This window comes from Miniopterus schreibersii (assembly GCF_964146895.1).
Source record: "Miniopterus schreibersii genome assembly, chromosome: 19".
Lineage (NCBI taxonomy): Eukaryota > Metazoa > Chordata > Mammalia > Chiroptera > Miniopteridae > Miniopterus > Miniopterus schreibersii.
Genome location: NC_138119.1, coordinates 16,586,641 through 16,608,497, shown reverse-complemented (window position 1 = coordinate 16,608,497; position 21,857 = coordinate 16,586,641). Strand labels below are relative to the sequence as shown.

The following is a 21,857-nucleotide window of genomic DNA, read 5'->3' as shown; positions in this document are numbered from 1 at the left end:
GTTAACCTTTTGTCATAATAGCACCTTAATGAAAATAAAGATTTTGAGACTTTTTTCTCTCTCTTACTAAATTAGGTGACCTCTTCAAAAATTTTATTTTTGCTTCTAGGCCTAAAATTCTATTGTAGAAAATAGTTTATAAAGAAGACATACAAAAAGAAGGGAATCACATGCAAGGTGAAAATAATGGAACATAATGCTGGAAACACTTCAGAATCAAACTTAGTATTAAATCAGAGACGTCGTCTGAAACTGCCAACGCCAATCAGTAAATGTTGTGAAAAGATGGGGTAAAGCTATGAATGTGATCTGAAACTGGTAAAAAAAAATTAGCTCAATTAAAAGAGAGGTATGATTTGAAATTTCACTTTCTGTTTTTAAATATAATTTTCTACGAAATTTGATTTGTTTTATAATAAAAGCTTTGCAAGTTTGAAATAATTAGACCGCTTTATGCTAAATCAGCCCTACAGAATGATTAAAAATAACATGTCTATTAGATAACCACATTTTCCATGCAGCTCATTCTGGGTGGAATTATAACAGAGATCTTTTTAAAACCCAGTTCCTAAGAATGAGCTAATTTTTTTTTAAAAATAGGCTTCGAGTAACTTTGCTAGTTCTGGTTGATGGAATTCTCCAAGAACAAGTTTAGTCATTAATTTCTTCCGTTTTAGATCCCTCCCCCCGCCCCCCCACGCATCTCTCTCTTTCCCTCTTCCCTCTCTCCTTTTCTCCCTCCCTCTCCTTCCCTTTCTTTCTGCACATCCCACCCCCCCACCCCATGCCATTCTTTTTCCTCATGCCCATAATTTTCTCCTTGCTCCTCCCAGCCCTTCTTTCTTTCCCTTTATTGGCCCAAGTGAATTTGAAAAAAACCATATAAATAAACAAGGGTCTTAATGTCTTGAAAAACTACATAGCATTTTAATTGGAAATATGCTGTAATTTTTATTAGAGACGGGAGTGATCTTAGATACAAAGTGTAGCATATTGTGTAATGGCCCCAGTTCTTCTCTGGAACCACAGCCTTTGCCATGCGACGTTCGTCTTCCTGAAAAGCAGCACGTGTGTTTTCCTGTCTTGGACTTTGTTGTGAACATGTGACTTGCTTTGGCCAACAGACTGTGGCCGAGGTGATGGGACCCCGATTCCAAGCCTGGGAACCAAGAGGCCTCAGGTCCTTCTGTTTTACCTTCTTGCGCCTCTCTCATTGCCATCAGAAGAAAATCCCCGGACTCCTCCGCTGGCCCCAGAAAGAGAAGGGGCGGCACAGTTAAACATTGATTTCCTTATTTCAATTTTTCTGTGATATAGCTTAGAGTCAACTAGTTCTGCAACATTAAGACAAATAGCCCCCGGCCCCCTGCTTTGCTTTTCTGCCTTTCCCCTTCTCCAGAAGGAATCGCTTCCACATCTTCCATCCGTTTCTTTTAGTATTTATCCCCCTATTGTTTAATAACATGTTAATATTGCTTCTTGGTTCCTCTGTCTGGCAGTATTATCTACCGACTACCCACCGTGGAAGATGAGGGTTTCATTCCCATTTCCACCGCCAGCCTACCAGGCACACACACCGTCCTCTAGCCTCTTTCCACCCAATAAAATTGTAACAAAATTTGGTTATTGTGATAACCAGGCTCCAAATTGATCCCCGATGACACACCTTTTTGTATCTATATCCCTATGTAGTGCTGTCCAATTTTAAATGGGGCCGACTTGTATAAGCAACAGAATACAAAAATGTTTAATAAAGATGGGATCTAATGCTGCACCTGCATGACTTGGCCTCACTCACCTCACCTTAGCCCAGCCCTGTTGGGTCCTATATTTCACATTTTGATGTCCTGTTAATCATGGACTTTTTTCCATTAATTTAACTTTTTAACATTTGCACTAAAATGTTCTTTATCCTAATCGCTAATTTTTTGATGCCCCTTTAAATCGTGCCCCTTCAGAACAGGAAACTGTGGGGTGCACCTTCAGAAGAGGAAGTTGAGGCAGCGGGGACCGAGAGAGGGATTATGGAGAATACTCCAGGTTCAATCTGGTTTGTTTTTATCGCTGGCACTGGCTCAGGGCCACAGTTGGAAGTGAGAGGCGGGGCAGCCGCCCAGAGCAGCCTGGACAGAAGTGAGAAGTGTTTGGGTTCAGCCTGCGGCTCCGACCTCGGGCTTATCTGCACCTGCCCCTGCTCTTGCGTCAGGCCTCAGACGCTTCAGCTCCAGGACCCCAGCCCTGCCTCCAGGATGTCAGGGCGTCCCGGGCACGAAGGGAGACAGGAAAGGTCGTCCAGTGACTGCCGAGCCTCTGCCCCGACGTGTGAGAGCAGAACCAACTCTGCCCGCCCGCCAAGGCCCTGCCTAGGAGTACGTGGAATGCCCCGTTACGGGTACTGGGCCTGAGAATGAGAACCCAGAACCTTCTAATCTGATGCCATCGCCTAATCAGACACTGGCCCCTGGTCAGCCGTCTCCAGAGATACCTTGAACCACCAATTCCTCAGCCTTCTGGGGGTGCCGTCATTTACTCGCGGTGGTTCTTTGCTACCCTGGACTGTTTGTTAACTTTCTGCTTAGTTGGGTCCACAAAGTCATTAGACACCCGTCCATCTATTTTTCAGTTTCCAAAATATTGTCATCTCCTCTTTTTCTCACAATCTCTGAGGATTTATGCCTTAAAAAAATCCCTTTATGTGAAGTACAGTATAGGGAATATAGTAAAAAATATTGTAATAACTATGTATGCTGTCATATGGGTACTAGACTTACAAGGACGATCACTTCGTAAGCTATGTAAATGTCTGATCACTATGTTGTACATCTGAAACTACTATTATATTGTGTGTCAACTGTAATTGTGAAAAACAAACAAATCAAAACAATCCCTTTAAAGTCAGTTAAGGCACCAGGGCAATCCTCGGTGTGTTGCCAGAGGGGTAACAAGAGATGGGGACACTATACGTTTTGGCCTAGGACAGATGGGGAAATCCTGTCCCCTAATTTCCTCTCATTTCCACTCATACTGCAAACACTGCATTTGGAAGCTTAGCTTTTCTTTTTTTAAATTTATCTTTATTGTTGAAAATATTACAGATGTCCCCCTTTTTTCTCCCAATTAACCCCTCCCCTTTCCCCAGGCTTTCATCACACTATTGTTTGTGTCCATGGGTTATACATATATGCATATAAATTCTTTGGTTAATCTCTTCTTGCCCCACCCCCCTTAAGGCTTGTTAATCTTGCTGTGGGGTGTGTGTGTGTGTGTGTGTGTTGGAGAGCTAAGAAATCCTGTTACCATAGCTACCACTAGCTGAGTAATTATTATAATTAAATTATGTGCCTGGCATTTTGGTAAGTACTTTTTATTCATTAGATTGTTTGGTCTACACTGGGAGTTAACAAACTTGGGCCAACTCCTGTCTGCTGCCTGTTTCTGTAAATAAAGTTTTATGGGAACACAGTCATGTTCATTTGTTTATGTATAGTCTGTGGCTAGTTTTGTGCTGCAATGGTAGAGTCCAGTGGTTGTGGCAGAGGCTGTATGGGCTGTAAAGTAAAAAAAAATTTACTATCTGGCCCTTTACCGAAAAAGCTTGCTAATGCCTGGTCTAACAATAGTAGTTTTCAAGTGTGGTCTGTGGGCCCTGAGGTTCCTTAAGAGGTCGGTTCCTTGAGGTCAAAATTATTTTCCTGGCAATACTAAGATAGTCGTGCCTTTTTCACTGTTTTGATATTTGCACTGATGGTAGATAAGATTGCTGTCACTTTAGCATAAGTTAAGGTGATGGTGCCACACTGTAATAGTCACCAAAAAACCCCAGTTTTACTTAGGAGTGTGCTGATAAAGCAGCAAAAATTAATTGTATTAAATTTTGACTCTTTGAGAATAGAGCTTATCAGTATTGCAGGTAATGAAACAGGAGGGGTGTGTAAAGTGCTTGCTTTGCATATGGAAATATGATGATTGTCTCTTGTGTGATTGAGCTGGGAGCTGAACTAGCTGGTTTTTTTGTTTTGTTTTGTTGTTCTTAATGGAACACGATTTTTATTTGAAAAAAACAAGACTGACACAGAGTTAGCTGGTCTTTCTGGTTTTTCAGACTTGAGTGTTCTGCACACATTTTTTTCAAAAATAAGCTTGGTGCTTCAAGAAAAACAACTGGCAATCTTTTCTGCCCATGGTAAAACTCAAGCTTTTGAGTAAAAGTTAGTTTTGGAAAACTTGCACCTGCCATGTTGAGACTGACAGCTTTCCAACATCTGACTTTTCTGGTGGCTTTAGTGGTGATATGAATGAATGTGATTTTTCCCCCCCACTACATAATGCAATGGGTAAATGATTGGAAGATCTGTATAACTCAATGAACCAATATTTTTAAATGACCAATGGGTTATGTTGCATACTCACCCATGGGTCAAAGATCCTTTCCAAATGCAAGATATCCCAATGAATCTCAAAGTAACAGTATAATAAGTTCATTGATACAATTTTTGATTCTATGTGACAACTAACCTTTAAGACACTACCACTTGTTGAGTTTGGGTGTGTAGCCAGATGTAATAACCACAATTATTTGAAAAGACTATTAAAATACCCCTCTATTTTCCAATTACACATTTGTGGTTGGTTAGATTATCTTTACCTACGTCAACCAAAGCAGCAGGTGTGTAATGCCATTTGCCTTTCATCAAGCCAGACATTTAAACAATTATAAAATATAAAACTCTTCTCTCTAATTATTTGGAAAATATAGTTTTTTTTCATAAAAATTTGTTGTTTATGGTAATAAGATTAATTTTTAAATGCATAAATAATTTTAAAAGTCTCAGTTTTCATTTTTGCTATGGTAAAATCAATAGATACAAGACATAAATAAAAGCTCTTCAGCATCTTCAATAATTTTTAAGAGTATAAAGAGGTCTGAGATTAGAATAAAGTTTGAAAATTGGTGGCCTACATTTAGTCTATGATATAGGTATAATTATTATCCCCACTTTACAGATGATGGAACTGAGGCTTAGGGATTGTAGGACTAAGATTCAAACTCCAGCAAAATGACTTCAGAACTTACCCTTGTCACCACTAAAAATGCTTTCTGGCATTTCTGGATTTAGAAAGCTCAGAGCCCGGCTGGGCGTGACTCAGTGGTTAAGCTCGACCTAGGATCCAGGCGATCAGGGTTCGATTCCCAGTCAGGGCACATGCCCAGGTTGCGGGCTGCAGCGGATCAATGACTCTCTCATCATTGATGTTTCTATCTCTCTCTCTCCGTCTTCTTTCCTCTCTCTGAAATCAATAAAGATATATTTTTAGAAAGCTCAGAAAACTCATCTCCTCTACCTGCCAATTAGAACAGAATTTTTATGTTCTTTTAAAATTCTATTTACCCTAGTTTCTTCCTAGTTCTGAAGACATGGGCCAGTTTATCTGTAAACGTATCGAATAAAGTTAGATAAAACACAGCCTAGAAAAAGGAAGTGTGGAGAGAGGATGACTTTGGACCCATCTGGGTAAGGCTTCTCCCTTACTGCAAAACAGGAAATAGGGAGAAAGCAGGATATGAGAGAGCGTCTGGGGAAGGGTGGCTCAGTTGGCCAGGGTTGGCTCATGTGGCAGGAAGGTCCAACTCCAGGACTGGAATTTGCCCTGTTCCGTGTTCTTAGTTCAGGAATATCCAAGGGATAGCTATTCTGTATCCTGGCCCATGGCAGACATTGAGAATTGGACAAAACCCTCTTTCCCATTGAGCTTAGAGACAACTTCAGACTCCTTCTCAAGGCTGAGCCCACATAAAGGATGTGGCATATAGAATGAAAGCTTATTGCCATCCTGGCTTTGTGTTGTACTTGTAACCTGGTAGAAATCTCTCCAACAAAGCCCATCAAGAGGCCACGGACAACTCATTCCAAGTACTGGAAAGCAACTCCTGGTGTATTTGTAGGGTGCTCACTGGCCACATTAGTTAGAAAAGATTGAATTCTCCTCTGCCACCATGCCTCGTAGGCACAGAATGTGTAGTAGTTAATAACATGGGCTCTGGAGTCAGATTACTTGGGTTTGACCTTTTGGTGGTTTTGTGAGGATTAATTAGATGACTTAATATAAGTAAAACACATTTAACAGTACCCAGCTTATAGTAATGCTCAGTGAATATTAACCATAATAACAATAATAATTATTGTTATTATTACTACACTGTGGCTGAGCCCTTATTTGGGAAAATGTTGTTTAAAATGAGGAGTTGCACACTTCCAACTCTGGCAGCAAGGGGCTTAGATATCCTGAATTATCCTCCAGTTGAAAACAAAACAAAACAAAAGGATAGAATATAAAGAATATTTTAGTTATTTATTTATTTTAAAGAATATTTTAAAAAAGCATTTCTGAGCCAGCAAGAAAGAAAGACATCCACAGAGGTCAAAAACTGAAAGTGGAAACCTTGAGGACAAATGAACTTCAAAGCAGATTTCATTTGAGGTTACATGACACACCTTGATGAACTCGAAGTTGTGTTTTGATGTATGCACAGGACTTGGAAGACAAGGGATAAAACCTAAGGTTGGCCTAAGGTGGGTATCTCATAGGAGACTCACATAAAGCTGGGACACCAAAGAGCTATGACCTCAGTTTAAGGTTAAACTCAAAAATGAATCTTCCCTGTAGAATGAGACAAGAAAACTTGTCTGGTTTGACCTGGGTTTGAGTGGAGGGGGGAAAAAAAATCTCCCCTGAAAATTTATAACCACAAGCTAGTCCTCTCTGGGGTTTGAACATGAATGGAAAATCTGAGTTGTAAAAAGAAATGGGGAAAAAATGTGTGACTAAATGTGTGGTTAAATTAAAAACAAACATTATCTGTATAAAATAACAACAGTAATGATAGTGGCTAATTGGTAGGACAAACCACAACAGGGTTGAACCAAAACAGCTATAGCATTTAAGTGCAGGGAGTGATGCTGATTAAAGTTAAAACATTCTAAGACTCATGTGATGTTTAAGAGGAAGGCAAAAATATTTATGAAATTTAGAATTTGTTAAGTATGCATGTCAAAAAAATCTAGATTAACCATCAAAAGAATAGCATCAGAAACTCTCCCTTTTCTGAACACATTTTGAAGTTCTTCTCAGGTAGGGTGATTTGGCCCTTTTAAGTAGCATTATCCAAGTCCTTGTAATTAGGTCATAAGGAAAAGCAGAAGTTTTTACAACAAAATATTCACTAATGAGTTGGTAATAATGACATTGGTTGTCACATAAATATCTTTCCCCCTATTTTGTAAGTCCATGGTTGTAAATGTTTGCAGATCAAATCAAGTAAATGAGTAAAATTGAAAATTTTACAAGAGAATCAAGATATTAAGGAATGTGTGAAAGTACAGTTGGAAAATTACACTTAAGGCATTTGTAAAAGGAGGCTCTGGCAGATTCAGATCTATTAACAACTGAATAAGAGAGAATCAACAAAGATGACAGCATGATTAGAGAATGATTGGTCCAAAAAGATTAAGAGAGCCCTTGAGAAAACTGATGAATCTCTCTTTAATTGCATTAATCATGGAAAAAGCTAAGATGGTGAAAAAGGGACGTGGAATACAGAGACTTAAAGGAGATAGAAGTCATGTCTCTCTCATATAACAGTCTAGCTCTCTGAGGTCAATCAGGGATCCAGGTCCCTTCCATCTTGTTGCTCTGCCTTTTGCTAGGGAGTGATGCTCACCTGCATAGTCAAAGCTAAATTGTGTGGCATCTCTGTGTTTCAGTTCAAAAGAAGGGAAAAGAGAGGAAGTCTAGGGCAAGCAATTTCTTTTTAAGCAAGTGATACAGAAGATATATATTTATATCATCTCCTCTCACATTCCATTGGACAGAACTAAATCACATGACCATAACTGCTAGTGAAACTGGGAAATGTAGTCTCTGCCTGACGAAAAAGGGCCTACATTTGGGGACAACTCGTAATATGTCCCAATTTTGTGCAAAATTGACTCTGTGATCATGCTCTGAAAAAAAGTACAGTAAACTCTTGATTTCACAGACCTTGATTTAATGGACTTCATACTTAATGGACAAAATTCCCGGTCTGTATGTCATATGTGAAAATTAACACCCTGTTAATTTAAAAATGCTTTAAAACAATATTTGCTTATAAGTAAATCAACAGATTATATTTTGTTATTTTTAACAAATTTTACTGAATAGGCCAAAAGCTGGAAAAAACTGTAGTAATTTCACTGACATGAATAAATACTATGTATCTACAACTATAGTCTACATATTTAAATACACGAGTCACTGCTGGTAGGCAATGTTTGGTGAATGATTAGCAGTGATAACACCATATCACTAGTGGTAATTGGTTCTAAGCCTCACCTCAGCCATGTGCTCTTGTTTACTTGTGGTGACTGGTGAATGCACACATTTACTAGACCTATTCAGTATAAATTTAAAATTATAGTAATACATATAGAAAACTTTTCTGTGAAATTAAACTTTTCATACATACTTAATTTTAATTACACAAACATGTCTACATAAGTAAAAATAGGTAAACTAACTAACTTGTTAATTTTTTAACATATGAATTCAGAAAACCTACTTTACTATATAACAGACTTCTGGCTTTAACGGATACCCCCTTGCCCAAATTAGTCCATTATTGAGGTTTTACTGTAATGCTGTCCTGTCTGTAAGATGATGTACTTGTAATTAGGTCTGATGAATTATCCCCACCCAAATCAATACCTGATTCATTCTTTAAGTTAAAAAGGATTGCAGATATCATTATCATTTGCATTTTGTAAATTGGATGAAATAAATTTATTTAAAAAATAAGTGAGGGGTTACTGGATTACCAGATACTTACTAGTCTTTGTTTTGTTTTGTTTTCTAGTATGATGACTAGAAAATTCTTCTTTCTCTTCCACATCTGTACTTGGTATGATTCTTCATCCATAATCTCTGTTTTCAAGAATTGTAACCAATCTAATTTCTATTTTTCTATTTTTAACCTCCATGTATTTTGCTCCAATTTAATTTCAATTCATGGTTCCTCTTTTAACTCAGATTGCACCCAAGCTTTCAAGGCTTACACATCACCATAAATTATTGGGGCTGCCTGACCTGGTATTTGCTGGGACAGTTATAGTCGCCTGGGCCCCATTCATTAAAAAAATAATACTTCAAACACCTACCTACATGTGCCGGGTAATGAGAAACACTTTAGTTGCCCCCCCCCCTTATGGAACATCTTGTCTAGAGAATTTTGATGCATTGCTAAAAATCCTGGCCCAAGGTCCAGCATGCACAGGTTAGGGAAGTTGATTTAAAAGATTGCCTCGAGTGAGGAGGAAGAAAGTGAATGACAGATGGAAGTCTGGGGATTATTTATGGTTTTCCATTTTCAGTGACTTTTTCAATCCACCGTGGTCTATTAAAATGGAGAGCTGGTAATATCTGGAAGTCAGAAAAGACTTAGAGAATGTGTATATGTATGTATATGCTTCTCCTGGGAATTCCTCTTTTGATGTCGGGGTCAGGAAGGAAGATCTTTATAAACACTCAACCTAACGCAGTCGCGTTGAACCCACCTCTTACCACTTGAGTGGAACGTTCTACTTGAAATAACAAGGGCAGAAAGAGCTACAGCTCTGAAAGTCTCTTAGAGTCTCTACGCAAAGAAAACTGGCAGCCAGGACAGGCAGGAAACAGAACTGTACTAATAAAACACCGTGGCAGCAATAAAGGGGAACCATGAACAAGGCTGGTTTGTAGACAGGCAGAGAGGACGAGCGAAGAGTAGACGATTGGAGAGCAGTAGGGTGGAGTCATTGTAAAGCAGGGGCAGGAAACACGCTGAGCAGAGGGGCCAGGTGGCAGGGACGACAGGTCCAGCTGGAGCCAAGGTCTGGGTGGGAAGGTTTGCTTCCGTGGTCACCCGCTCTGTCCACCTGCCATGCTGCCTCGCTGGGCATATCGTCATTGCTGCCTACCCAGTGAGGTGCTGGGTGCTGGGATCAGGGTGGCAGCTTGGGGAAAAACAGGATGAAGTGTTTTAGCCTCAGACAGTCCTGAGTTCACATTCCAGCTCCATCACTTCCCCTGCGATTCCCACTCTGCAGGGGTTAAATGAGACCATGATATAACATGCCCCACATAGTCCTGGTAGACCAGTAGTGCTTTTTAAAAAAATGTTTGTTTCCTTCCCCATCACTTAGCTACCCTTTTTTTTTATTTCTCCTCCAGCATATATCTTCTAGCTTTCTGCTTCTGTATCTGTGTGCAATAATGGACACTGTCCAGGGCAGTCATGTCTTGGCTTCCCCAGACAGTCCTGGCGTGAGCTGTTGACTCAGCCTTTTGAACAATCTTTCCCTTCGTACGCAAAATGCCCTGGTTTAGCAATAAATGATCCTAGTATGGCCTTTGGCTCTCTGCCCTCTGGACTAGCATTCTAGGCGTGATCCCAGGCTGTCTTTTCTCAGGAGGAAATCACCAGGGGGCTTTGGGCTGTGGCATATCTCTCCAGAGTGGCTGTGGAGTTGACAGGCATCCCCCTAGGTAACCCCCTAATTTGTACCTTCGTCACTGTCTGGGGGACCCCAGCGTGAACCGTCCAGCTCTCTGCTCTCCACCACTTATTCTTTCTCCTGGGGTTTCTCTCCTTATGGAACTTTAGCTGAAACAAGACATGGGCCCAACAGAGTTTCTCCCCTTCCCTTTCCTGCCATCACCGTTTTTCTGATGTGTTTGGGGGAAAGAAAGAAGGGGGGTCAAAATAATGTACAAGAGGAAAGCACAGCTCTTCTCAGAGTAGATCCTCACCTTCATTGGACATATTCCCTGAAAAATCCTGGTCTAACCAGAATGAAACTTCAGATCATAATACAATAAATGTGACTGCTTATTAAGCTGTGTGCCAGGTCCTTTACACGTATCTCACAGTAACCCTGGGAAGTTGGCTACGAGACACAATCATCATACTCTTTCCTACATTTATTAATGAGGCAACAAAGGCTTAAAAAAGTTAATCAATGTTGCCCAATGACTCCAATAATTCCTCCATTATGAGTGAAAAGCTGAGTCAAGCTGGGAACCAGACTCAGGCAGCCAGTCTCCTGAGCTCTTGCTTGTAAACATTTTACTAGTGTCCTCAGACTGCGGGAACCAGAGACCCCCCCCCCCCCCGCCAAGAGGTGTAGCCAGGATCCAACCTGGAGAATGCCTGCTTGGGATGGGGCTGAATTTGAGGTGGGGTGCATCCATGCTTCTGAAAAAAGCCACGAGACTTACACCATTTCTATTTGTCTTGCCTTTGCCTTGCTTCCTCTGAGAGCTTTTCATTTGAATCTTAATGGTCACATCCTCACTTTACCTTTCAAAGTTATTGAAAAGGCATCACTTTGGTGGCTGTTCAGAAGAGTCACCCCCTGCTATCCTTTGGCACTGATTTTTCACTCTTGTGTACTCAGGACTTTTCATGATAGAGAAGGAACAGTATCCCCAAAGGCATGCTGATATTGGGTGTACACGGGCATGGTGGATGATGCTGTTGCATCGGGGTGGGCTCAGGGAAGAAATGTTCTAGGTATTGAAGCTCACACCACTCAATCTTGCTCATTTGGGGCCAGTTCTTCTTGTGAGGTCAGCATGGGTAAAATGCTTCTGAATGCTCCTCACCTTTGGCTTCCTAGTGTCAAGATCTCTACTGCCTGATTGTATTATGTGTGGTTATCATTTTTTTTCACTGATGCAACTAACTTTCCCTGATTAAGGTTGGGACTTTCTCTCTTAGGTCATTTCAGACCCTTTTGGTGGAGTTTTCATATCATCTTTCCCTCTGATATTTCCTTTACGTAGTCAGGCTTTACTTCAGGTTTCACTTAGCACTCCCCCTGCCCCTTCCCCGCCCTATTTTTTGATGTAGATATCAGAGAGTATCCACCACAGGCAATCAGGCTGTCGTTCTGCTCTGCAGGATTCACAATGAGAAATAAAACTAAGACCAAAGCTGAAGACCTTTCTGAAGGATAAGATATGCCTTCCAGATGGGTTCTTTGAGTTGGAGTAAATCCAGTATGATAATTCTACTATACTCCTAGCTTTGGAGGTGATCAGCTATAACAATTACTGCCCATTTATTATATGCTAGGTCATGCCCATGGCCTATCTTGTCTTGCTTGACCTGCACATAAACCCTGAGCAGGAAAATTTCCATTTTCAAGAGGAGAAAATTTAAGGCTCAGAGGAATTAAGTGCCTTGCCAAAGGGTTGTATAACTAGTAAATGGTGGTCCTGGGATTCAAATTTAGCAATCTTAACCTCTCCAGGACTGTGTAAAGGGAAACATCACCAAGAGCGAGTCGGCCAAATGACCTTGGTGGAGTTACATAACCTCTCTGTGCTTTAGTTTCCTCATCTGTAAAATGGGGAAAAGGAAATGACTCTTGGAGTCATTTTAAGCACCTCTGTGGTGCTTAAATGAGGAGCTGTCCAAAACAGAGCTCTTGATTTGCAAACTGCCTCCCCGCATGGGCTCCACCTCTTCACACAGTTAATGGCACCACTGCACAGTTATTCAGCCTGATCACCCCAAAGTCATCTTAGAGTCCCTGATTTCCTTCAGTTACCATATCAGATTGAATAAGTCTCATTGCTCTGTCTGCAAAGGATAGTCGAAATCTGATCGTTTGTCACTTTCTTTATTGCTACAACCCTAGTAGTTAAGGAATTTCACATCTTGCCTGACTCCTGTGTCTTACTGCTTGTATAATTTGTTAGTATTAAGCAAGCACACAAGTAAACAAACAAATAAACCAAATAAACCTTTCTCTCTTTTGTTTTTCTAAGCAGTAAGTAAAAGACCTTGTAATAATGGAATCCCACATATTACACATTATGAAGGAGCTTTAATATAATGTAAAAGTTAGAGGTGGGGGCAAGTAGGAAACAGAAAAAGTGTTTTTGTTTGTTTTTTTGTGTATTAGAGGAATTCTGTCTTTCACAGAATTTTCCCTTTCTATCCTTGGGTCAGAGAGCATAAAATAAGGGGGCTTCGGCAAATAAGGAATCTTAGGATTTTTTCATTGATGAGCTTTGAGTTGGCCCTTCCCTTGCCACCTGGAAACTCATGAAGTGGATAAGGACCCTTGAGACAGAGACATTGGTCTCTTGAGTGCTGTGAGTAGATGTTTCTAGTGGCTGTGGAGGGGACCTAACACACAGCAAATAGGAAATGGGATGTAGAGAGATCTGCCTGGAATGTCGAGGTAATTGCACCATATAAGGGGCCCCCAGACTCAGGAAGAATAATGGTACAGAGAGAGAACTGCTGACAAAGGTGACAAGCACCACCCAGGACTGACGTGTAGAGCATCTGAGCTCTCCCTGGGATACTCAGAAATATATGGACCACACTGTGAGGTGTGATAGGGTCATGATACCACGCGGGTTCGTGTCTGCCTAACAGAGAACTGTCCAATAAAATTATCGTAATATAATAGAATTTTAAAATAGTTATATAAAAAAATAAAAGTGGGTGAAATTAATTTAAATAATGTTTTATTTAACCTAGTAGATCCCACATATTATCAACTTGAGATGTAGCACTAGTCTAGTGGTATGCTGATAAAGGAGCTATCTAAAAAAAGTCCCAATTTATGGTATTTACTAATTTGCATGGTGTAAATACTCTCACCGTGGTCCATTTCCAGCTATAATAATGACAACTAACAATTATTGAATGCTACCATGTATCACTGTTGCTCTCTCTCTCTCTCTCTGAGGTTAGTTAGCAAAGCTTCCATTTGCACACAGATGTTCTGACTTTTGCCTAGAGTGTCAAGAAAGTGGGATAAAAGAAGGGTGGGGAATCATGGAAGAAGAAGGGTAGAAGGAAAGGATAGAAGCCCTGAAGAACTACAATAAAACTAGCTCTTGATTCAGTTTCATTCAGTTCCTGTATGAATCACAGCTACGGACTGGTGCTGGGGGTGAGCAGGGATGAAAATACACAGGGCTTGGACTCTCTGCCCTGAGGGAAACAGGCACATACATGCAGAACTCTGACTCTGGGCAGACCATGCATGACCTGTGCTCAAAAAGAGTCTAATCCATCTTCCCCAAGCTGATCCTAAAGCAGAGGGAAGTGGTTGTGGAGAACACCACATCGGGCAGAGAGACTTGGGGGACTTGGAGCCTGAGCCATTTCTAGCAGGACATCCTTTGGGACTACTGGGTCAGTGATGAAGCAGGAAGTTGAAACCTAGGTTTCAAGTTTAACCAGGACAAGTTGAGAAGTTTGAGTCAATACAGGAAGGAAAAAGGTAGGAACTCAGAGACCCCCAAGTAACACAGCAGAAACTAGACAGGAAAAGCTGGGAGGAATCCCCTAAGCCAATTTGCATAAAGAAGCAGGGGGTTTTTTTGTTGTGTGATTTTCTGCAGAAAGGACATACCCCACGGGCATATCAGTACAGCTTAAGGAAGTGGAGATGAGTGAACAAACCATATACAATGGAACTGGGTGTAGGGAGGCAAGGGAATTCTACCTTAAAAAAAAAGAAAGACTGTTGATTGGACCTGCAGAAAGCTGTGAGAGGTGGTTAGTGTAACGTATGTCAGTGAAAGAATAAACATTGAAAGGCCCCTACAGTTTTAAGGAAACACAACACAGTAACATCTGGTTAGGGTCTACTCTGTCTAGATACACCATTCTATCTGTTATATAGCTTATATTACTCTAGCTCCAAAATAGGAAGTCCATTCAGAAAAGAGTTCCTTACAAAGATATTGAAGATCACAGGATAAAACTCGTGGGCATACCTGAATGTAGTTCAAAAACCAATGCTCCTTTGGTACAATTTTTATAATTTCCAGCTGTCTTAGTCTTCTCGGGATGCCGAACACAACACCGTAGACTGGATGGCTTAAACAACACAATGTGTTTCTTACAGGTTGGGGGCTGGAAGGCCATTATCAAAGAGCCAGCACGGTCGTATGCTGGTGAGGGCTCTCTTCCTGGCTTGCAGACAGCTGTCTTCTTACTGTATCCACACTTGGCAGATAGAGAGAGAGTGAACGCTCTCTGGTGCTTCTTTTTATGGGCACTTACTCCATCAGACTAGGGCCCCGCCCTCATGACCTAATTACCTCCCAAAGGCCCCATCTTCAAATACCATCATATTGGGGGTTCACCATGTGAATTTGGGAAGGACACAAACATTCAGTTTATAGCACCATCTATTGAAAGTTTGGTACAGTTAAACAAACAGACAAACCCAGATGATCTTTGTTTAAATCCCAACATTGTTGTGATTAAGTTATTTTGAGAGTCTGGTTCCTCATGTTAAAGATGTGGTTAGTAATAACCAAGCAGGGTATGCCTTCTGGGATATGAAAGGCATCCGAGAAACATGTATTCCCATTCATCAATAACATGGAAAAAATAAGATCTAATCAATAGGAAACGTTCTCTTATTGAATTAGTGGCTCTGAGCTTTTGGCAGGTTAATATCTGCTTAGATGTATTGATTGTTTACCAGGTGCCAGCCCAGACAAAGAGTTTATATTTTCATTTAAAAATCAATAGTTATCACATAGAGTTTAAGAACAGGCTCCACAGTCAAAGGACCTGGATTGAGATCCCATCTCTCCCATGTACTAAATGTGTGACCTTGGCCAAGTTAGTTCATCTCTATAAGACTCAGCTTCTCTCAATTATAAAAAGGGGAGAAAAGTAGTACCCTCCTTATAGATTTGTCGTTGAGTGGTGGAGAGGCATTTCAGACAGGACAACAGGCAAAGGCAAAGACACTATTGCCACCTTCATGGTCAGTGAAGGACACAGACATCTCCACCGGGTTTACAATATCAGCACTATTGACAATAATCCTTTGTCGTAGTGGCGGCTGGTCTGTGCCTTATAGATGTTTAGCAGCACACCTGGACTCTACCCATCAGATAGCAGCAGCACCCACCAAAAATTCAGACAACCAAAAATGTCTCCAGACATTGCCAAATGACTCCTGGGGGGCAAAATTGCTCTCAGTTGAGAATCACTGATTTACATAATTCCAATTTATACCCAATTAAATATATTTTGGAAGGAGAAGGGAATGTCTTATGTACTCAGTTTAGATTTGCTTTTAGAATAACTATTTAAAGAAAATGATCTTTTGGGGTGAATAAAGGTTCTGTGTGTGATGGTGGCTTCATGAGTAATGCAACTGTCAAAACACATCTAATCGTTCACTTTAAGTAGATACAGTTTATGGTCTGAAATTATATTTTAATAAAGTTGATTTTTTAAAGATAAAATTACCTATATTCTATTATGACTTAAAAGATCTATTTACAAATTTTTACATGTCCTTGGCATTGCACACGTGTTTTAAATGCACAATTTAAAGTGTAATTTTGTGAGTGCCAATAATCTGTCCAGATTTTTGCTTTCCGTAACGGTGTGCTACTTCATGGACGTGTTTCCACAGACAGAAACATTTCTGTTGCTGTTTTGTGCCGCTAAGTTTTAGAATCTGTCATCATGCCCTAAAATAACTGCCGGTGGTAAATTCAAGATAAAGAAAAGTAGTGAACATAAAGAACGAAAGGTAAAGTCTGCCCTGGAAGAAAAGGGGTTGAGAAGGGAGGGGCTCATGAGTCTGAAACCCAAACGGAATGTCACTGTATGAGTTCACATTTGCATTTGGATTAATGCTGTCCATCCGGTTTCAATAAAAAGTGCACATTTCGGGTTTGCTCATTCTTCACATCTAAGATCAAAGTCCAGCTACAAGGAGACGTCTGCATTTCATGGTGCCATTTTCAGTTTTGTTTAGGTTCTCATTCTGTTCTCATCCTGAAAGTAGCACGCTTCAGATTGACAGAAAGCAAATTAAATTTAACTTGGCAAATAATCTCTATAGACAAATGATTACAGCCCTGTGGGTGAGCACGATACTGGACTCGTGACTCAGGACCCTGCAGCTTAATGAGGAAAACAGAAATAAATTTAAATAGTTGTAAGACAAGACGGAGCATGATCAATGCTCTCAAAACCTGTGGAAACGGCTGCCTTCTTGCTGGGAGGCCCAGGAAAAGCATCTTACCATAGAAACATAACAGTGAAAGAGATCTTAAGTGGTCATATGAGAGGATTCACATCTGGCTTTTATGGAAACTTATAGAAATAGAGATTTATACAGCACTACTCCAAACTTACGATTGAACCAGAATTTCTAGACTGAAGGGATTAGGGAATCTGGATCTTTCAAAACTCCCAGTGATTCTGATCATCAGGTAGGCCTTGGGAACTACTAATTCTACAAATTCCATACCCAATGCTAGAATTCCCTGGAACAATGCAAGCTCACAATCTTACAAAGCAGCCAACCCTTCCTGGAAAGGGTGAGTGTGTAGGGTTTTGATCATAAGAGATGGATTATAAGAATATTTGAGGCAAAGTGACTGTCAGAAATAATCAGGAAAAAGAGGGAGATAAGTTTGGAGAGGAAATTGGGGGTTGAATGATGGAGTCACTTGAATGTCACACTGAGGAATTTCAACTTTGCCCTCTCTGAGATGGAGGTCCTTGGTAGGATCTTGGTCATCACTGGGTTTAAAGAGCCTGCCAAGGGTGATTTCAAGATTGCAGCAGATTAAGTGGAAGCTACACTGACACTCTCCCAGGACCAAAATGGAATTACAACTAAAATATAGGAAAACCAACCTGAATAATCATCTGAAGACTAGCTGAAGAGAATCCTCATAACCAAGGATAAAAAGTGGAGACTACATAGACTGGTAGGAAGTGTGGAGGCACAAGAGGGCTGGCCTGGCTCCCACAGGCAACAGCTGAAGTTCCAGAGGGATATCTTGGCTCTGGGGGGTTCCCACTGAGGACTCTCGGGTGTAAACCCCAAGCTGGGCGCCCCAGCCCAGAGCACCAGAACTGAGAAAGGTGCCCCCATAACATCTGGCTCTGAAAAGAAGCAGGGTTTTTATCTGCCAGGGAGATAAGGCTGGAAATGCATGTTATTAAACAATGAATGGGTTACCATTAAGATCAAGAAAGAAATCAAAAACTCCCTGGAAACAAATAAAAATGAACACATAACCACTCCAAATCTATGGGACACAGCAAAAGCAGTGCTGAGCCCTACCTGGCGTGGCTTAAAAGTTGAGCATCAACCTAGGATCCAGGTGATTGGGGTTCGATTCCTGGTCAGGGCACATGCCAGGAGTGAGAGCTCGATCCCCAGTGGGGGGCATGCAGCAGGCAGCCAATCATTGGCTCTCTCATCATTGATGTTTCTATCTCTCTCTCTCCCTCTGTTTTCCTCTCTCTGAAATCAATAAAGATATATTAAAAAAAAAAAATGCAGTGCTGAGAGGGAAGTTCATAGCACTGCAGGCCTACCTCAAAGAGCAAGAAAAATTTTTAATAAACTATCTAACCCTACAATTTAAAGAATTAGAAAGCTCCCCTGTGAAGCCGTCTGGACCAGGGCTTTTGTTTCTGGGTGGTTTTTGGTTACCGCTTCAATTTTATCCATTGTTATTGTCCTATTCAGGTTTTCTGATTCTTCCTGATTCAGTTTTACATGATCTCACTCATGTGTGGAATCTAATGAACAAAATAGACTGAGGAACAAAATAGATCCACAGACACAGAAGCATGGAGCAGACTGAGGAATCTCAGAGGGAAGGTGGGAGTAGGGGAGTGGGTGGGGAGCGATTAATCAGGGAACTTATATGCATATATGCATAACCCATGGACACAGACTATAATGTGGTAAAGGCCTGGGGAGTAGGGTGTACGCAGGATGGAGGGAATCAATGGGGGGGGGAAGGGAGACATCTGTAATACTTTCAACAATAGAGATAAATTTAAAAAAATAAAAAATAAAGAGCCTGCCAAAGCAGATCGAGTTGGAGTTCAAAGAGAACGGAAGTTCAATCCACAAGTTCAAGTGAGCAGCAATAAGGACTTTGGGTCGGAAGCAGTAGGAACAGCAAAGTGGAGGGAAGTCTGAGCTGTACTGCAGGACAGTCCTGCAAAGCTTCAGTGATTGGGGCCAAGGAAGGGTCAAGGCTGATTCTGGGGTTTTGAGGTCCTCCAGTGCTGGAAACATGAACCAGAACAGGGGCTGTAGGATCAAGAGCTGGTTAAGAAGACAGCTGGCCAAGCAGGCTTTTGACATTGGAAGTGCACTGGTTTCCATCACTACCCAGTCTCCTGTCATCAGTGCCAGAGCAGAGCTTAGTTATAACCCTAAACTGGAGTTTAGGACCTTATTATTTCTCACTTAAATAATCATAAGCCAGAAGGCCACCCCACTTATATTGCTGTCTTTGTGTGAATTAGAACAAAGTGCGCTTCCTGAGTTTATGAATTAGAAAAAGGGGCCTGTATTTGGGTGAAGGTGGCACTTCATTCAGGGCTTGGACTGCAGAGCACACTTTCGTGGGACAATCAAGACTCCCCTTCCTGTAGGATGAAACCCCCACTCCAGGATGGAGGGCTTGGAGAGCTGAGTGCGGGGGTCATGGACCCTGCTCGTCTCCTCAGTTGGCACACGGCCCCCTGGAATGGCCTCCCAGATGGCCTCTTTGATCCCAACTGCCATTTCTATTTCATACAGAGTGATTTTTTTCCCTAAAATACATTGTATCCCATTCTGCTTTAAATCTTTCCATGTTTTTCCCAGTGTCTTCAGGATAAGTCCGAATTCTTAACAAGTCCATCTGTGATAGCTTCCCACCCTCCTCCGGGGCCACTCTCCTCACCTTCCTCCTCTCCAGTCACAGTTGCCTGGATGAGAAATGTACAAAGAAATGCTTCCTGACCCAGGCTGCATTTTCTCATTCCCTGCCTGGCAATCACTGTCCCTCTGCACACCCCCGGATGGCCAGATGGCTTCTGGCTTCTCTGAGGTTTACTTGACTCATCTCAAGGAAGTCATCCTAGACCTAACACCAGTCTGCATGGAATCCGCCCCCGCGTGCCCTTCCCCCTGCACAGCCACCTGGAGCCAACACTTTCCCGGCTGACCTCCTCGAGGACTGAGAATATGGTCTGCTCCTATCTTTTCCCTCAGCACCAGTATGCAGGCACCTGGTTCATGCTTGTTGAAACGGACAAAGGACTTAGAAACAAATGACAAGCACAGATTTTACCCCCCCCATCCAAACAAACAAAATAATAACAACAACAAAAAAAACTCAAACAAAAAAATTTTAAAAAGTTTTTGCTCTTTTCTAAAGGAGATATCCTGTCAGTGGTCAAAGCCCTTTGATTTTCTCGACTTTTTTGTAGTCTTAAAAGGGGTGTACATTTAGGAGAGAATGATCTTTGGAAACGTAATTGCTTGAATGAAGTCTGAGGCTTCCATGCCAAGGCTGGTTTGTTCAGGTGTGTCTGTGTATTTGACCTTCGTGAGATGCTTAAAACAATTGCCCATAGGTTCAGGTGACACACTTGATCTCTTTAAAAACATGTCAACTTTGAAGATGGAAGACTCTGCCCTTCTCTCTAAGATTGAAAAGCCATCAGTGGTATCTCTGATCGTGACTCCGCTGCTAGACCAGCCCAGTGATCAACTTTGAAATGCTTCCTTAGTCTATCCAAAAGTCTTGCCAGGAACTTCCAAGCCAATTTATATTTACTTTTCTGTGCACATTCCCTGTTTTTCCACAAGGAATGTGAAGAGGCTGTGAGATTGTGTTCAATGAAAAACGAAACAATTAAATGTTAAGTATCACTGAAACCTCAACAAAAAATTATAAGTAGGCAAAATATGACAGTGGGAGACGGAGACGGGGGAGGTGAGAGCTGTGCCTTAGATGTGCGGGCCCAGATGCTGATACAGTTGACGCTATGCTTTCTTGGGGCAACACCCAAGTGGAAATTCATTCTGTGGAAATTCATTCTGTGGAAATTCATTCTGTAGCACTGTTCTCATGGTCTTTAAGGAAACACAGTAGTTGTCCATTTTTCTTCATAAAACCTATGTTAGCAGTGAGAAGAGATGCTGCTCAGGGCACACGCATGGACTCTGTAAACATTTTTTTTCCATCCTTTCGGCCATTATTTAAAAATATTTTCTTTGATTTTCAGCATTAAAAGCATTCCTAGTCAGTTTCCAATAGCATCTTAGGCTCCCCCGCTCCCCCGTGACTCTTAGTTAGTTTTTGAAAATAAATGCACAAGTAGTTATCAATTTAAACATTTATTTATTGCTATTAACCATTACATAAGAATTGGGCTCTGCGCACTGATTTTTATTTCATTCTTCCACATCCTGTGTATTACACATGCTTTGCTCTTGGGAACGACCATTGAGAGGGAAGTTTGGATGGACCTTGATTTTTAGTCTTGGCTTGGAGTCAATGCCTCAGTTCCCTTATCGTTGAGACAAACACTTGAACTTCTGAAAACCAGTATGTCTTCCAGATGCAAGGCATAATGATTATCATGAGGGTATTCGTTCGCATCTTAATTGATTAATACTGTAATATTAAATGTACTCACCTTTTCCCACAAGCTCTCTTTTGAATGTGCCTCATAACCATTCTCTGTAAGGCTAAGTGCATGTAACACCTCAGATTGTTGGTATCAAAATATCCCTCCCTCCCTTCCTTTAAACAGCTGTTGAGTGACTAATGGGGAGCTCAGGAGAATGCATCTGTCCACAGAAGAGACAGAATTTTCTCTTAGGCAGCCCCTCGGCTTATTTACTAGGTACTCAGTAAATGTCCGTCAGTTTGAACTTGACATTAGAAGTGATTTTGTCATTTATTTCAGTGGTAAAAGGTAAGTAGAGTCTGTCCATTGGTAGGATAATCTTATTTTCAGA

The 21,857-nt window shown here is 41.2% G+C and overlaps 1 long non-coding RNA gene across 1 annotated transcript in view; it reads left to right on the top strand.

Annotated features, from left to right (window-relative positions):
- LOC308548579 overlaps window positions 1-21,857 on the top strand; it is a 256,809-nt gene that overhangs the window by 220,164 nt on the left and 14,788 nt on the right. The gene's annotated exons all lie outside the window — the stretch shown is intronic.